Consider the following 18,771-nt stretch of genomic DNA (forward strand, 5'->3'; position numbering starts at 1 on the left):
TGTTATACCATCTGGCAAACAGAAGGCCCACAATAAACAATGGCTTATTACCCTCTCTACTTTCCGTTGCTAAACAACTCTTCCTGTGAAGGGCACTCCTCCTCAGTGTCATCCTCAAACTGGATCAAATTCTTTCCAGCTCAGGGCCCTTTGGGATACATGCCATTCATGTATTGGGTTCATTCATGAATTCATTGGGATTCATTCACCAAGTGAGCTCAAGAGCGCAGCGCGGGAAACCAGTCAGGCAGGGATTTGTACCCTGGTTTCAACATTTATTCGCTGGAAACCCTTGATGAATGACTTTCCCTTAGCTTCCCTGTCCAGCCCTCAGGTGGGGATGATTGTAGGTAACACGTGTCAAGTGCCCAGTGCGGTGTTGAACACACACACGGTGTGTTCAGTGCTGTCTCGGGTCCCCTCCAAGATGCTTTACCCATTTTGGTATTATTGGCATTGAATCCACAACCAGGGCACTTCTTGCCTTACCTTCCCCCATCAGCCATCTGCTTCTATGGGGCTGCCTGTGTATAGAATGCCCTTTATTTCTGTACACAATATGCTTTCCTCCACTGGAAACTCAGTGTCAGCTGGAAATATATCTCATCTGTCTTTGTAGTCCCACCTTGCACCTAGTACACAGAACCTACTAAACTTTTTACAGAATCACATACTTATGTCTGTACATATTAACTCTCCATTCTGTCTCTCTTATATTTCTCCCAAGGTTCAGATTTTTCCATCTTTGTTTAAATCCCTATTGCCTCAAATAGGACAAGACCCTGATTCTGGGAAAGACTGAAGGCAGGAAGAGAAGGGGACGATAGAGGATGGCATCACCAATTCAATGGACACAAGTTTGGGCAAACTCCAGGAGACGGTGAAGGACAGGGAAGCCTGCAGTCTATGGGGTTGCAAAGAAGCGGACGCGACTGAACAACATTGCCTCAAATATTCAAATATGGTTCAGCTGTTTGTTTTGTAACCATAACAATAGTGAAAAGGCTCAGCAGCATTAAAACGATACAAAAACATCATGTCACTTCTCCTGGCTTTGATATTCTCTTCTAAAACCCTTCTCCAAAAGGATCTGACACCACCACAAAATGCTGTCTGTTTCCAAAGCAAACTGATGAACCTGAGTACACATGAGAACAATTTGTAGTCAGTAACTTACTTTTTGGAGAAATTAAGAATCCTACTCAGTAACATTCTTTTGCATGCTAGGATGCTTTGATTGACACACCCAAATGTCACTGGCATCCTGAGATGGTAAACATTCTGACAACTGCCCTACATCTAAACAGTTATGACAGAGGCCAAGGAGGAATTGGGGATCGAGAGCTTTCCAAGAGAAACAAAAAGAACAAAGGCAGCCACAGAGAGAAAATAAACTCCATATGACAATCTAAGCAAAAACTTCCAGACACATCCAAATTTCATAACAAGTTCTATATTTTTATAAGGAAACATTTATATTCAATCTAATTCACTCACCAGTGTATTTCCAAATATATTTCTTTGGAACAGTTTCTAGTTGTATGTTGGTTTTTGTTCCTAACAATTCAAATTCTTCCTCCTGAATGTCTATGTATGCTTCCTAAAGAATATACTATTCTTGTCTTAAGAAATCTTTGTTGATACTGGTTAATGAATAAACAGAAAATCTAAGACACAGCTGTAAAATTTCTCCCCAAATACTGCATAGTAGATCTCGTCCAGCACTTTCAAATGACAATTTATTAAAATGCCCTGTTTCTGGGATGGGAGATCTCAATCAAGGACTAATCAGTCTTCCCCAGCCTTTTTGGCACCAGGGACTGGTTTCGAGGAAGACAACTTTTCCACAGACTGGTGTGAGGTGGGGGGAGATGGTTTCGAGATGATTGGAGTGCATTATATTTGCTGTGTCCTTCATTTCTACTATTATCACATCAGCTCCACCTCAGATCATCAGGCTTTAGATCCTGGAGGTTGGGGACCCCTGGACTCTGTAACCCCTACTAGGAAAGTGAATGTCTATTCTACCTGGTTTAAAAGCGATAGGATTCAGGAAACACGGTTATCCAAACTATAGCCCTGCATCCCAAATTAAATTCTAACAAAGTCACTTAGTGCCTTGCGAAATATGGCATTGCCCTTGTTTTTAAGAAGAGAGAAATTTAAGCCAGGATTAGTCTCATGAATGCTTCAAGCACTGCTTGGAAATTAATGACCAGTGTAGGGTTGGAATTCAGGCTTTCTATTTCTAGTCAATTATTTAGCCCCTGACTTCTGAAAGTTCAGGTGACCTTACAAACTTCAGGTGAATTCAGCCCTGAATTCCAGGGTCAGTGCTTCATGTCTTAAAGTAACAGTATCATTAGGCTATTTAACATTCCTTTTTAGGGAATTCAGTCATTCTTATGAGGAAATCTGTGCTCTGGGGCTCAGGTAGCCATTTGGTTGTTCCAATCATCCTCCAAATTGTCATCTCTCAAGACTGAGAGCCTGATCATTTTCTTCCAGTCATTCATTAAATGCATTTAACTTCCTGCTGTTTGAGTTCACAGAGAACACTGTGCCTGCTGAAAGATTGGCAGTGGGCATATACACACAGACTTTCACATACTGACACCTCAGATCTACCTATGGTTGTCTACAAAGCTGGTCCTGTCTCCAAGTGACCTGTCTCCAAATAAAGGAAGGGAAGTGGGGCATGAGAAAGGATAGAGTACTAATGTCCATGTGTAAGGCCCCAGGCTCTTGCCCCTTCTACCATGCATGTACCTATGAGACAACATCTCTCATAAAAGCCTCAGAACAGACCCTTGCTGTAGTTACTGATAGAGTTACCAGATTTTAGAAAAATATAGGATGCCTAAATAAACTGGAATTCAAATAAATCTGAATATGCATACTCCAAATGTTACACTGGCCACCTCTGTGCTAAAAATATTATTCCTTGTCTCTCTGAAATTAAAATTTAACTGAATGTCATGTATTTTATCTGGTGACCCTATTTCCTGAGCACTTAGGATTGTCAATGCAGGAGGCTTTTTATGAGGGTACAGGAAAAGGAATCTATTAAGTAGTAAAAGGGACGATAGGTACACAAATAAAAGAAAATTAAAAGTGATCCATCCTGGAAGAAAAGAACAATGTAAGATGGTAACAGAAAAGATAGAGTGAGAGTGTGGCTGTGAAAGTGATGTGAAGGGGTTTGAAATGGAATGTGAATGTAACAAAGAATTGTGAGCTTCATCTCCCTGTTTTGTACACTGGAGATGGGGGTCTCATTGCTCCGGGTCTGTGCATGTATCACCTACCATTATTTTTCCATTATTTATACATACCTGTGCAGACAAAAGCTAGCAAAATGGAGTGAAAACAAAACAATAAAAATACTTTGCACTGAGATTCCTGGCAACCAAAACAGAGAGAGAAGCACAGTAACAAACCCATCTCTCACTACTCAGCAAAAGAAATAATTCAAATTTATTAGACCAAGTTAACCCCCTTTTCCTTGTTCTGAGCTTAGAGCAATTTGTCTCTGAGGTTTTAATAAAAGGGCAATGGTAGAATTGTTGTCTAGAGTACTTTAGGGCAAAAATGCAGGTGCATCTTACATTACGCAACACTAAATAAAAACTAAGGACGCGATGTTGTGTGTACACATGTGCTTGTGAACGCCTAAGTCTCCTTTACAGGGACTTTCAACTGGGAGTTAAGGTACCTTAAACAAATTCTTTTTCAAGCCTAATTTGGTGCAGTGGTAATGATTTACACAGTGGTCAGGACTCCACCTGTGTTATTCAGAAAAAGAGAAACAGACTTTTAAATGGTACTGTTTTCTCTCTTCAAAAGTTTTACCCCCCAGGGATCAAGTCAGCAAGGAGTTAAAAAACAAGGAGGCTTACTTTCAACTGTCCCTTCAGGCCTTGGTGGGATGCAGGGGCCTGAGACAGTACTGTCAAAAAACAGAGAAATGATCTGGCTAGGCAGACACAAGAAAATAAATTTAGCCCTGACAATATGCATTGATTAAGTACTTGAATGACAACAGAACATGACAATGACAAATGCAGGCTACCACCACCAGGGTCATTAATACATCAGAAACACTAATTTTTATCAATCTTTAAACATCCCAGTTGGTGGCATTTGCATTTCTTTGCCTACTCTTGTTCCTGTGGAGATGACAAAAAGTCAGCTTCATTTTCAGTTTCCATCCAGGAAGTTAAAAGTAAGTCTACATTCCTGATCTTTGATTAGCCCATGAAAATGAGTTTTAAACAGGAGATGGATGGCCTGGTGTGCTCGGCCTCAGAGGACAGAACATAACTGCCATCCAGGGAAGGAGGCGGGCTTCCCCGCTCAACAGTGGAGCCAGGATGTAAGTGTGAAGTGAGAAAATGAAGCAAACCAGTGTCTGCAAAGACTTCCACTACTCCTCATCTTGCGAGCTAAAGGCATTTACTACTTAAACTCCAAGGGACCTTGAAAGTATCTGGTCCAATGTGCTTATTTTACAAAGAAGACTGAGAACCAGAAATAAAGCCACAGCTACTGAGCAGTTGACATGGGACAAAAATCTAAGCCTCAGATACCCATTTCAGGCCCTTCTCATCACACCTTGAAAAATCAGCACAGATGTTGAGACACTCCCCAGCCAGACAAGTCACTTGCTTCCCCGTCTTTACACCCCGTTCAGTGTGAGTCAGGCATTCCATTCTCCTTCATATCTGTGTCTCCCCTAGTCACTACTGTATTATAGCCAACTGCCATGTCCGTGTTTTCCAGAGGACTTACCTGTGGCCTCATTTACTGCTTGCAGCACATGTGCAGCTAGCACACACACGCACCTTCGTGCAGTGGCACTGAAGTTAGATTGTGTGTAAGAAAGCATCGCCGCAAGAGTCAGCTTCGCACCTGGGTGCCAGTGTGGCGGGGAATGGCAGCACCCACCATTTCCTTGCCTTTCCCAACCTTACCTCCGCTGACTCAAAGAGTGCTGTATGTGGGATTTAATAATCAATACTAATTTTCCATTATTTAAATTCATAATTTCATATTCTTAACTAATACAATTCATTCAACTTCTGTGACTTTCTCATATATGCTGAAGAGTCACAGGGGTCTAATCACTTCACCCCTTAAAAACAATATACTTACAAAACATATATCCAAGTTGTGTGTGTGTGTATATATATATTCCAACTGTATATATTCCAAACTTGGAATCAGCATGCTTCTCAGAACCTACAAGTACACAGAGCATGAAGGAGAGGAAAACCATGTCCAGCCATGCCCAGGCCTCAGTCCACTCTATCAGTTAAACAGATTCTCAGAGGAGCACTGAAAAAAAAAAAAAAAAACTGGGGAGAAAAAAGGGAATATGATTATGCCCCTTCAAAAATTTCAATCCCTCAATAAAAAACCTGAAATCAATTTTCTGTTCTAAAAAAAAATTTTAAGAACAAGCAACTTAAATTTTTGATATATGGATTCAATGAATTCATTTTTTCAATCAGGAATAACCAAAGTCCATCATTTACAGAATCACACTTGACTATAAGAAATAAGGGGGAAAGACAGAGCGTGAAAACAGGGAGAGGAATTGGGAGAGAGATGAACAGCTTTGGGAAACGTAGTTCATACATCTTTGGTTAGTTTCTGTTAAGTTTCTTCATTAGTCTAATTGGTATAGAGAACTTCCTTATATAAATACATTTGGACACATACAACCTTTAAAATAACGCCAGCAAAAACTTTAAATGACCACGAGGCACTCTCTTCTTTGGGGTTACTTTGACGAATTTCAGTCACTGTTTTTGATCACATCCGACATACCCAGTAAGGTCCAGAATGACATTTTGCAGGTGATCACAGTTTAGCTCTATTTCAGTATGCAACTGATGCTCCTATGCTAGCAGTCTTGGAATTCTATGTCACAATGATTTAAGGCCCAAGCTACTTTTGGCCTCACAGAAGGCACTTCAAGAAACTTAAGAGAAATCAGATCTTCTGGCAACAATCTGTTTTTAACACTTGGGACTAATTTTAAGTCCTTCAAACTCTATCTGGTACAGAACTTGAGAAAGGACTTCTGAAGAGCTGGATTTGCTGATGGAGCAGGGCTGCCATCCGGAGTTCCTGCACACATAAAAGCAAATAGCTCAGCCTCTCATCTGACTCTCGATACACAAGCAACACATTTGAGTCCTCAAGTCCTCATGTAGGTTCTTCCTTCGGTTCTCCTCTCATGCCTGACATCACTTCCTGTGATGCCGTCAACAGTGCAAAATGTCTGAGGGAGAGAACTGAGCCTCAAATAGGACTCTGCAGCCTGGCTCTGAACAAGCTGGCCGCTTGGCAATCCCCAGGTAGCAGGAATAACCAAAGTCCATTATTTATAGAATCACACTTGAACACAAGAAATAACGGGGAGAGATAGGGAGAAAAAGAAACAGATAACTGGGAGAGAGACTGGAAGAGAGATAAATTGCTATGGGGACCCTAAGCAGGACTTGGGACCCACCATGTGATGCTTCCCCCCCACCCCCATCACCAGGAGCAATGACTCATGGGTAGGCCATCTGCATGGATGATGAGTTGCAGCAGAAGGCCCCTGACAGCCAGCCACGGGGAGGCAGCTTCTGCCAAAGGAGTGGGCTAACAGCTGTGTGCCCCATTAAGTGGGAGTCTCAGGAGAGCTTTCTACGCTGATATGGAGAGGCTGCAAACACAACATACACCGAAATCACCATCTTCCAATTAGAACACCTAGATAGAAAATAAAATATCCAGACAAACTGACATGGGGCAGTGAAGACAGCAAGTGATTTTGGTTTGTCTGTTTTTTAAAAAGAGTGTAATTGCTTTACAATGTTATGTTAGTTTCTGCTATACAACGCAGTGAATCAGCTATATGTATATAGCAATATGTAATCAGCTATACGTATATACATCCCCTCCCTCTTAGACCTCCCTCCCTCCTACCCACCCCCATCCCACTATACAGGACAGAATGGAGGTTCCTTAAGAAACCAAAAACAGAACTACCAGCAAGTGATTTGTAAAGGCTGAGAATCATGCACCCTCACCAAAAGGAAGATGCTAAAGGATTTGCCTTTTGATTGTTCAGTGACTCAGAAAAATAGTTAGAGATACTCTGCAGCCTCATAAACCATTGTTGATGAAGTACACAATGTTACAAGTTCTAAAACAGAGCACTAGAGCAACTGAAGAGAGTCCCAGCTCCCAGTTATATGCCCTCTACTCTTGCCTGGAAAATCCCATGGATGGAGGAGCCTGGTAGGCTGCAGTCCATGGGGTCGCTAGGAGTCGGACACGACTGAGCGACTTCACTTTCACTTTTCACTTTCCTGCATTGGAGAAGGAAATGGCAACCCACTCCAGTGTTCTTGCCTGGAGAATCCCAGGGATGGGGAAGCCTGGTGGGAGGCCGTTTATGGGGTCGCACAGAGTCGGACACAACTGAAGTGACTTACCTTACCTTAAGTAGAAAATGTGTAAGTATTGAGAAATAGTAAAACAAATAGAAGCAGGATGTTTTTAAGCCACTATAATCTTAAGTATGAATTATCTGGGTTCCTTTTCCTGTTGGCCAGCGGCCAAGAGCACAAATCAAGAGCATCATGAGGACATCATTCACAACAACTGTAAAGACTTTTGCCCTTTAAACATTTTAAGACTTGCCAGATTTCAGCATATTAACGTACCAGTCATCCTTCACAGGCTGGTTAAGTTGAACAGCCTACCCACTGCTCAGTCTAAACACTATCATACAAGCTCCCATGGGCTTTGGCTCTACCTCTGGAAAATTCCACGCTGGGCAGCAAAACTCCCCTCCCTGACTCTTACACAGCTCAGCTCCCTCCACCCTCCCCATGGCTCTCCTGGGTGACCATGCCCCAGGCCTCTCTGCTATGTTCTGTGGGACTATGTTCTCAGTTCACAAATTTCCCTGGTGCCTTAAACTTTCCCTCAAACACGTACACGGACTTCACTTTCATGATTGAAGGCCTTATATGGGCTGCCAGTGCTTCCAAGAAATCCTACTTCATTTATAGCTCCCCTTCCTATTCTCTGAGACCATTTCAGACTTGCTTCTCTTGTCAGTTCCCATATAACCCTCTCCAAACCCACCCAGCTATCTCATCAGCTATCTTTACTGAGAAGTAAAGCCACTAAATCAACTAAACTACCTGCTTTTTATGAAAAGAAAATTTATTAAAATCACTTATCTGGAAAGGACATATTTTAAAATTAAAGCTATTTTGAAGTAACTGTAGGTTCACATGCAGTTGTAAGAAATAATGCAGAGAGATCCCAGATAGTCTTTACCCAGTTTCCCTCAACAGTAACATCTCTATGCCTGCCCTGCACATATGTGAAATAGTAGTGAGAAGTTGCTGTAAATCCCAGAGAGCTCAGCTCCATGCTCTGTGATGACCTAAAGGGCTGGGAGGGAGGTCCAAGGAGGGATATATGTATACACATAGCTGATTCACTTCTTTGTACAGCAGAAACTAACACACTGAATGTAAAGCAACTACACCCCAATTTAAAAAACGGTAACATCTTACAAAACCGTGGTGTACAATCACAGCCAGGATAATGACACTGATACAGTCAAGATATAGAACCTGTTCACCCCTGCAGAATTCCTCATGTTGCCAGTTCATAGCCACACCTACTTCCCTCCCATGACCTGCTCAAGTCTCATCAACCTCTAATTGGTAATCGGTTCTCTACTTCTACATTTTGTGATTTCAAGAATATAGTATAGAAATGAAATTACACAGAATGTAACCTTTTTTTTTTACTTCTACCTCTGTTTATTGCTACCAACCCTTCTTCCTCCACCCCTCTCATGTGCGTGTGCTCAGTCATGTGACCCCATGGGCTGCAGCCCTCCCGGCTCTTCTGTCCATGGTATCTTCCAGGCAAGAATACTAGAGTGGACTGCCATTTCCTTCTTCTGTTTTTTCTTTTTTTTTTTTTAAACTCAGCATGATTCTCTGGAGATTCACCCAGGTTGTCACATGCATCATGTGGATGAAGAATGTCACCTTCCATATCAGTAAATGAAGGATTACAGACATCAAGCCAGCTGCCACTGCAGCTGCCGTCCACCTGTGCTCCCTGAGGGAATTCAGGGTGGAGAAGGGGATACTGGCCCGAGACAGTTAAGGTGCACATCAAAATAATTTCAACGAGCCCAGAATCTTGCATCTTCCCAGACACAGAGAAGTGCCAAATGCATTAACTTGATGTGTTCTTTCCTAGAATTAACACCAATCTTTTGATGTCTCTGCTGCCTGATTTTGTTGTTGTTGTTTCCAAAAACTCCTCAATATCCTGGCTTCTTCGTTACCTCTTTGGAGCAGTCTGAGAGGCTGGTTTAAGTCCTCAGCAAGTGCACTGAAGAAATATCATTCTCAACTTATAGGTTGTGTGTTTTTTTCAGTAAACAATTGGTAGTTTGTTCCTTTTTATTGCTGTGTAGTATTTCATGGTATGTGTGCTGTGCTTAGTCACTCGCTCAGTTGCATAGGATTCTTTTTGACCCCATGGACTATAGCCCGCCAGGCTCCTCTGTCCATGGGGATTCTCCAAGCAAGAATACTGGAGTGGGTTGCCATGACCTCCTCCAGGGGATCTTCCCAACCCAGGGATCAAACCCAGGTCTCTTGTATTGCAGTCAGATTCTTTACCATCTGAACCATCAGGGAAGCCCATTTCATGGTATAGATGTAACTAAACTACCTGCTTTTGCGTCCATTTTCTCCTCCTTCCTCCTATGATGATGAAGGAAGCGCCTCTCTCTCTACAAAGGCCAACTGTTTTACACATGCTCTGGATACCCCGCTGGCTGCTTTCACAGCACTTCACCTCTACGACTGTCATCTCTTCTGAACCATTCTCAACACCTTACAAACATACTTGCCTGGTTCCCACATCAAAATGGCTTCCTCTGGCCTCTCATATTCTTCCAGGTCATACCCATTTTCTCTACTCACTTACACTGCGCAACTTCTCAAAAGAGCTATCTGCACTCTTATCAACACGTTGGCTACCTCAAGGTCCTTCATTGCCATTTGCTCCTAAGCTCGTTCGCTCTAGGTTTTATCCACACTTCATCAAAATATGACTCTCCACTTCTGTTACTGCACAACCCTCTCCAGACATTCCAATTTAACGTGCCTCATAGGCATGTCAGACCTAATGTACTGAAAACTAAGTTAATCATACTCAATTTCTTTATTAAAATCCATTTCTCAGTCTCCCCTGCCTCTTGTGTAGCTGGCCTTGGTAACAACATTTCCAACAGGGTCCATAGTTCCTAGCACTCCCCTAATTCCAGTACTAGCCTCGAATAGCCCAGGCTTCCCTGGTGGTTCAGACCTTAAAGAATCTGTCTGCAATGCAGGAGACCCAGGTTCAACCCCTGGGTGGGGAAGATCCCCTGGAGGAGGGAATGGCAACCCACTCCAGTATTCCTACCTGGAGAATTCCATGGGCAAGGAGCCTGGCAGGCTACAAAGAGTCAGATACGACTGAATGACTAACACTTAGCCTTGAATTTGTCTTTGCCTTTGCAAGGGGATCTTGTTAAATCAATGGGAATGGAAATACAGTGTGTCTCTTCCAGGATGGCACTTCTAAAAAGTCAGAAAGGTTTTTCTTCCCTTTCGTTCCACTTCTACCAGCTAGAAACAGAGTATCTCAAGGCCATAAAAGAAGAGACAAAGCAGAAGGTGGAAGGAATGTAGGACCCTGACTCATCAGGTGCTTCCCAGGTGGCATGGTGGTAAAGAATCCACCTGCCAATGCAGGAGATGCAAAAGGCATGGGTTCAATCCCTGGGCCAGGAAGATGCCCTGGAGAAGGAAATGGCAACCCACTCCAGTATTCTTGCCTGGAAAATCTCATTGACAGAGGAACCTGGCGGGCTACAGTCCATAGGGGTTGCACAGAGTTAGACACAGCTGAGCAACTGAGCATGAACTCAAGAGGAGAGAGCTGCCTAATAACCCAAAAAACTTATATGAGCTAGAAATATATGACTACTGTGTTAAGCCCCAGAGATCCCTTGGTTTGCTTGCTGTAGCACGTGGTATTATCCTAATATACACCATTTGTACATAGGCATTCTTTCGATGGCATTACAAAGATGAAGAAATTCAGAGCACATAGGAGACTGTTCAGACGCAATACTTCCTGAATACCAAGGCTACCTGGGCTTCCCTGTGGCTCAGAGGCAACAAACTGCTTGCCAATGCAGGAGATGTGGGTTCAATCCCTGGGTCAGGAAGATCCCCTGGGGAAGGAAATGGCAACCCGCTCCAGTATTCTTGCCTGGGAAAATCCCACAGACAGAGGAGTCTGATATAGTCCATGGGGCCATGAAGAGTTGGACTAGACTTAGCAACTGACTAAACAACAGCAGCAAGGCTACATACAACATAGCTATATTTTATGTAAATGTGCTTTTATCTAAAATTTCTCAGACTTGCCCACTAAGCTAAGGAGGCCTTTAGGATGAGAAACCCATTAAACTCTATACAGCACTTAGAAGAGAATATCCTTCAAGTTCATTTTATAGGAAAGAATGTTTTCTGGGATTGTATGATTTGTTTTTCCTTTCCCTCTTAAACTAAAACTCATTCTGAAATGCCTTTTTTTTGAATTTTCAGATGTTACCTTCAACTGATTTCCACAGTCCAAGCAGGAAAAGTCTCTCAGTTTCTCCCCCAGATAGAATACAATGATGCTAACGGTTTTAGGAGTTTCCATTTATACTGTCTACAAAGCTGACATCTTACTATAACTTAGCGCACATGATGCACATGCACAGATTCCTCTTGGTTTTATATTCCAAACAACCCAAGTTATGTTTTGAAAAACACAACTCTGCATGAGAGAGAGAAGTCTTCCCTCATTTTCTGCCTGTTAAGGCTGCGATACACAGACATCACAGCTGTGGAATGTAGGACTAGGATTCAGGGCAATTATCTGCAGAGCAAAAAGCCAGGAGTCAACAGTCTGAGGTTCTGCCCTTCATTCTGCGGCTTCCTTGCTGTGAACTGTCAGGCACATTACCACTTAGTCATGCTCAGGTTTAAGAATCTGTATAACGATTTGAATAATGCTTCTTTTCCTCATCAGGGGGCTCCAAAGCTCAGTCAATGTTTACATGATGCTTCTGGGTGCCTATTTAGCAAGCTGTGGGCCATGAAGATATAAAACATCAGCAGACTCAAAAAAAAAAAAAAATGCAGGCAGTGATGGGCATGGTAAACTCTAGGTCTGTTGTTGAAATGCCAGCCCTGCATAAAAGGTACTGGTTGCTTTTTCTTCTGATCTACTACTCAAGTCATTCAAAGCTTTAGCTGGGGAAGATAATGTCAAAAGTTCAATCAAGGGTGTCTGCTTGGTAGCATTATGGCCTTACAGTTTTTTTTCCTTTATGTTGCTCTGTATCTTCTAAACTGTCTACAATGAACACATAATACTTTCTTAATTGAAAAATAGGTAAATGTAATTGAAAAATAGGTAAATGTAAATATTCTAAAAGATGGTGTTTAAAAAGAGAGGAAGGCTAACTGTGTCAGACTGAATTACTGGTGCCAATTCTTTATTTCTCCCCAGCTGTGTTATATATCTGCATCTTTGCCAAGGTGTCATGGTGGGTAGGGGATGCTTCTGACCCTTGATGCAGGCCTTGATCATGTGACTTGCTTTGGCCAATAGAAAGTTAGCAGACATGGCACCAGAAGAGACTTGAAATCTGCCTGTGCAGGTGGATATACATGTCCTTGCTCTCATCTTTTAGAAGGAGAACATAGTATTTTGGGTAGCTGCTGGTTCAAGGAACAGGAGAGACATGCGGAGCAGATCTTGACCTAGGCTGTCCCCAGGAAGCAATCACAGCAGAGCCCAGGCTAAATCCCTCAAAACTCAGTTGACCTGCAGTCATGGGAGAAAGAAAGGAACATGTACTGTTGTTTTACAGTGAAATTTTGTGGTTATGTAGCATTATTGTTCAGAGAAGGCGATGGCACCCCACTCCAGTACTCTTGTCTGGAAAATCCCATGGACGGAGGAGCCTGGTAGGCTGCAGTCCATAGGGTCGTGAAGAGTCGGACACGACTGAGCGACTTCCCTTTCACTTTTCACTTTCCTGCATTGGAGAAGGAAATGGCAACCCACTCCAGTGTTCTTGCCTGGAGAATCCCAGGGACGGGGGAGCCTGGTGGGAGGCCGTCTATGGGGTCGCACAGAGTCGGACATAACTGAAGTGACTTAGCAGCAGCAGCAGCAGCATTACTGTTGTCTACCGGTATACCACCTAATGCCACAGAAAACCTCAGGGGCAAAAGTAAGTCATGGATCAAACTGCAGTTTGAGAAAACTTTTTAGAAGATAGGAATTATTTTCCTCCCTCTCATTAAAAATATAATTATTTAATTACAATTATAGTAAGCCCTATGAAAAGATAATGAGTCCATTCAATAATGAGATTTCACATTAAAAATATATTGAGTCTTTTTCAAAGTTAAAATATATTTTTTGCAACATGATTTAATGCTTATGGCTGTTTTCCACTTGATGTGTATACCATATTATGTTTCACCAATATTCTTTTGCCAGATAGCTAGATTTTAGATAGTTTGCCATCTTTATTAAGGGTGCTCTCTAAACATAACTAAGGCAAATTCCATACATATATTCATGACTATTTCCTTGTGATGAAATCTGAGGAACAGAATGGCTGGGTTAAGGAATACGTAAATTTTAAAGCTTCCAATTTTATGAAGCTTTCAATGGGTGTTAATTGCCTACTTTTAGTTTAATTTTCTAATTAATAAAACAGGATCTGTACAGATTGAGTCAGCTCCAGATATAAACTGAGCAAAAATTGTCCAATTAATTGGAAAAAATTACTCCAATCAATCCTGCTGGAACATATTAAAGACCTATTGGGTATCAGCTATGCAAGGCTGGTACCCAAGCCACAGGGTAGTGGTTACAAGCATGGACTGTGAGCCACAAAACCTGGGTTCACGTCTTGGCATCATCCTTTTCATGATCTTGTGCAATTTACTCAACTTGTCTGTGCCTCAGTCTTCTCACCTGTAAAGTGGGGATAAGACTGCCTCCCTCATAAGAGCACAGAGATGTAAGTGAATAAATGTAATTCCCTAACCACTGTACCTGCCACACAGTAAATCCTTCATGTTAGCTATCATTAGGGATGAATAGATGAGGAAGACCACAGATCTTCTTCTCAACAACCTAAGAGTTTAGTGAAACTTATAAAGGATAATTGGGTAGCAAAATTTTCAAACTGGATTTTCAGACTTTGTGAAAATTAGCCTTTCATACAGTCTTTGCTTCAAAGAAAGCAGGAGAAAACTCCTAAAAGAAAACAGACCTTGGAATGAAACAAAGGTAAACAATAAGGTAAACAAAATAAAGGTGAACAGTAGGAAGGTGACTGGTGTTCAAGCTACAGAAACTGATGGTGTGAATATCTAATACCACAAACTTAGGATGGCAAAACCATTTGACTTAATTTACGTTTAGCAACAAGGTCTATCCCAAGGGAAGATCGTATGTGATTATTTACAGTTGCCTAAAACTAGTGGAAACCACTTTTCTTAATGATCAGAGATGACCTTTTTCTCTCTGCTCTACTATCTGACACTAGTATAGTACCTGACACAAAGTAGACACTTGGGTGATAAAGGTTTCACACTGACGTTCCCAAGCCCAAGCTACCCATCAACTGCAAAAATTCTAAATTCAGTTCACTATGCACACAACACTAATAGCCACCATTCCTAGGCTAAGTGTTCTGAATATGTTATTTCATTAAATCCTCAACGAAGCTATCTAAAAGACCAACTAAGAATGTTTTTTCTTCATATTCTGAAATAATTTCCAAGTGACTGTCTTTTTAAAATGGGCTGAAGTTCAAGAGATTTTTTTTTTAAAAAAAGCTCTCCCAAGGATCACTAAACATTTTTCCCCCACTAAACATTTTTGAAAATTATCTTAGCAAAGATTTAATTACCTAAAATAATTTTATACCAAGCTAAATTACATAAGGCTAGAATTGTTGGAGCTGTTGAGATTTGTTATGTTAAAATTGGAATCAAGTTCAATATTTTTTTGAAGCCCAAAGGCCAAACTTCATGTTTCAGGTCATATATTTGTAATACTTTTGCATTATTTGAAAGTTTTAGCAAACTGCTGTGGCAAAAATTGGAGAGAACCCTTACTCCTTCCCTCCTTTTGGTCAAAAGTAGTTTAATGAAAATAAATTTCCTAAGTGAAATTAGTAAGCAAGGGCTGAGTCTTTTAAGCTCTAAGATTCCATCAGATCAGTTCAGTTCAGTTGCTCAGTCGTGTCCAACTCTTTGTGACCCCATGAATCACAGCACGCCAGGCCTCCCTGTCCATCACCAACCCCCGGAGTTCATTCAAACTCATGTCCATTGAGTCGGTGATGCCATTCAGCCATCTCATCCTCTGTCGTCCCCTTCTACTCCTGCCCCCAATCTCTCCCAGCATCAGGGTCTTTTCCAATGAGTCATCTCTTCCTGTGAGGTGGCCAAAGTATTGGAGTCTCAGCCTCAGCATCAGTCCTTCAATGAACACCCACGACTGATCGCCTTTAGAATGGACTGGTTGGGTCTCCTTGCAGTCCAAGGGACTCTCAAGAGTCTTCTCCAACACCACAGTTCAAAAGCATCAATTCTTTGGCACTCAGCTTTCTTCACAGTCCAACTCTCACATCCATACATGACCACAGGAAAAACCATAGCCTTGACTAGACGGACCTTTGTTGGCAAAGTAATGTCTCTGCTTTTCAATATGCTATCTAGGTTGGTCATAACTTTCCTTCCAAGGAGTAGGCGTCTTTTAATTTCATGGCTGCAATCACCATCTGCAGTGATTTTGGAGCCCCAAAAAATAAAGTCTGACACTGTTTCCACTGTTTCCCCATCTATTTCCCATGAAGTGATGGGACCAGATGCCATGATCTTCGTTTTCTGAATGTTGAGCTTTAAGCCAACTTTTTCACTCTCCTCTTTCACTTTCAAGAGGCTCATTAGTTCCTCTTCACTTTCTGCCATAAGGGTGGTGTCATCTGAATATCTGAGGTTATTGATGTTTCTCCTGGCGATCTTGATTCCAGCTTGTGCTTCTTCTAGCCCAGTGTTTCTCAAGATGTACTCTGCATATAAGCTAAATAAGCAGGGTGACAATATACAGCCTTCAGTTCAGTTCAGTTCAGTCGCTCAGTCGTGTCCGACTCTTTGCGACCCCATGAATCGCAGCACACCAGGCCTCCCTGTCCATCACCAATTCCCGGAGTTCACCCAAACTCATGTCCATCAAGTCAGTGATGCCATCCAGCCATCTCATCCTCTGTCGTCCCCTTCTCCTCCTGCCCCCAATCCCTCCCAGCATCAGAGTCTTTTCCGATGAGTCAACTCTTCTCATCGGGTGGCCAAAGTACTGGAGTTTCAGCTTTAGCATCAATCCTTCCAAAGAAATCCCAGGGCTGATCTCCTTCAGAATGGACTGGTTGGATCTCCTTGCAGTCCAAGGGACTCTCAAGAGTCTTCTCCAACACCACAGTTCAAAAGCATCAATTCTTCGGCACTCAGCCTTCTTCACAGTCCAACTCTCACATCCATACATGACCACTGGAAAAACCATAGCCTTGACTAGACAGACCTTTGCTGGCAAAGTAATGTCTCTGCTTTTCAATATGCTGTCTAGGTTGGTCATAACTTTCCTTCCAAGGAGTAAGCATCTTTTAATTTCATGGCTGCAGTCACCATCTGCAGTGATTTTGGAGCCCCAAAATGTAAAGTCTGACACTGTTTCCACTGTTTCCCCATCTATTTCCTATGAAGTGATGGGACTGGACGCCATGATCTTCTTTTTATGAATGTTGAGCTTTAAGCCAACTTTTTAACTCCTCTTTCACCTTCATCAAGAGGCCTTTTAGTTCCTCTTCACTTTCTGCCATAAGGGTGGTGTCATCTGCATATCTGAGGTTATTGATGTTTATCCTGGCAATCTTGATTCCAGCTTGTGCTTCTTCCAGTCCAGCGTTTCTCATGATGTACTCTGCATAGAAGTTAAATAAGCAGGGTGACAGTATACAGCCTTGACGTACTCCTTTTCCTATTGGGAACCAGTCTGTTGTTCCATGGCCAGTTCTAATTGTTGCTTCCTGACCTGCATACAGATTTCTCAAGAGGCAGGTCAGGTGGTTTGGTATGCCCATCTCTTTCAGAATTTTCCACAGTTTATTGTGATCCACACAGTCAAAGGCTTTGGCATAGTCAATAAAGCAGAAGCAGATGTTTTTCTGGAACTCTTGCTTTTTTGATGATCCAATGGATGTTGGCAATTTGATCTCTGGTTCCTCTGCCTTTTCTAAAACCAGCTTGAATATCCGGAAGTTCACTCTTCACATATTGCTGAAGCCTGGCTTGGAGAATTTTGAGCATTACTTTACTAGTGTGTGAGATGAGTGCAATTGTGTGGTAGTTTGAGCATTCTTTGGCATTGCCTTTCTTTGGGATTGGAATGAAAACTGACCTTTTCCAGTCCTTTTGGCCACTGCTGAGTTTTCCAAATTTGCTAGCATGTTGAGTATAGCACTTTCACAGCATCATCTTTCAGGATTTGAAATAGCTCAACTGGAATTCCAACCCCTCCACTAGCTTTGTTCGTAGTGATGCTTTCTAAGGCCCACTTGACTTCACATTCCAGGATGTCTGGCTCTAGGTCAGTGATCACACCATCGTGATTATCTGGGTCATGAAGCTCTTTTTTGTACAGTTCTTCTGTGTATTCTTGCCACCTCTTCTTAACATCTTATGCTTCTGTTAGGTCCATACCATTTCTGTCCTTTATTGAGCCTATAAGATTCCATATCCTTCCCTAAAAAACTAAGAGTTATACTAAACCTTTAGGATATCCTACCAAAAAAAAAAAAAAAATTGTGCATTTATACAAATGAAAGCCAAGGAAAATGTCCTAATACGCATTAGAAGAACATTAGTAAAACTCCAGTGTGAATATTTTCTTAATGTTAGTGAAGTACAGCAATTTTTTGGAATTTTTTCCCTTGGTCTGAGGTCAGCTTCACCCTCGATCCCAGCAGTGTGCCCACACTGGGTCACATGTTCTAGACTGATCATGGTATAGAAGAATTTTTGTTCCCAGAAATTTCATCTCCAAAACTGAAAATTCATAATGTTCCAAAAAGAAACAACTAAATTTATTTTTGAGGTCATTTATGAACTGGCAGGTAAGACTGTCACTCGTAGAGAAAACTTTGTGTCAGGGTTTCAAAAAAAATAAAGTTTCCCCCAAAATATTTATATGTAGAGAAAAAAGCACTCAGAATGAATAGAAATCTAACCTTCAGTGATTTAAAATTAAGTTTAATAACATGAATATTTATGTGGCAAGTTATTTTTTAACAACATACTTCAAGTTATTTTAATTTTTAAAATTTTAATTTATCTTTCAAGTCAATAAAAGTCATTTATAGATTTAGGGATTTTAGCTTTTCAATTAATTTGTTTTAACAACACAAAAATGGGGCAAGAAAAATATGGGTGAAAGATCTGAACAGGCACTTCACCAAAGGAAAAATACGAATGTCCAATCAGCACATGAAAAGATGTTTGACATCACTTAGTCATCAAGAAAATACAAATTAAA

At 41.6% G+C, this 18,771-nt stretch overlaps 1 protein-coding gene across 16 annotated transcripts in view; it reads right to left on the minus strand.

The window, feature by feature from the left end:
• MAST4 (microtubule associated serine/threonine kinase family member 4) overlaps positions 1 to 18,771 on the minus strand; it is a 614,032-nt gene that overhangs the window by 420,003 nt on the left and 175,258 nt on the right. The window contains exon 2 of one of the 16 annotated variants that reach the window (XM_044932673.2): positions 11,713 to 12,978. The exons of the other annotated variants lie outside the window; for them this stretch is intronic. The gene's annotated coding sequence lies outside the window, so the exon portion shown is untranslated. The remainder of the gene's footprint in view (positions 1 to 11,712; positions 12,979 to 18,771) is intronic. 16 annotated transcript variants of the gene reach the window in all.

The sequence above is a fragment of the Bubalus bubalis genome, chromosome 19, assembly GCF_019923935.1.
Source record: "Bubalus bubalis isolate 160015118507 breed Murrah chromosome 19, NDDB_SH_1, whole genome shotgun sequence".
Classification (NCBI taxonomy): Eukaryota; Metazoa; Chordata; class Mammalia; order Artiodactyla; family Bovidae; genus Bubalus; species Bubalus bubalis.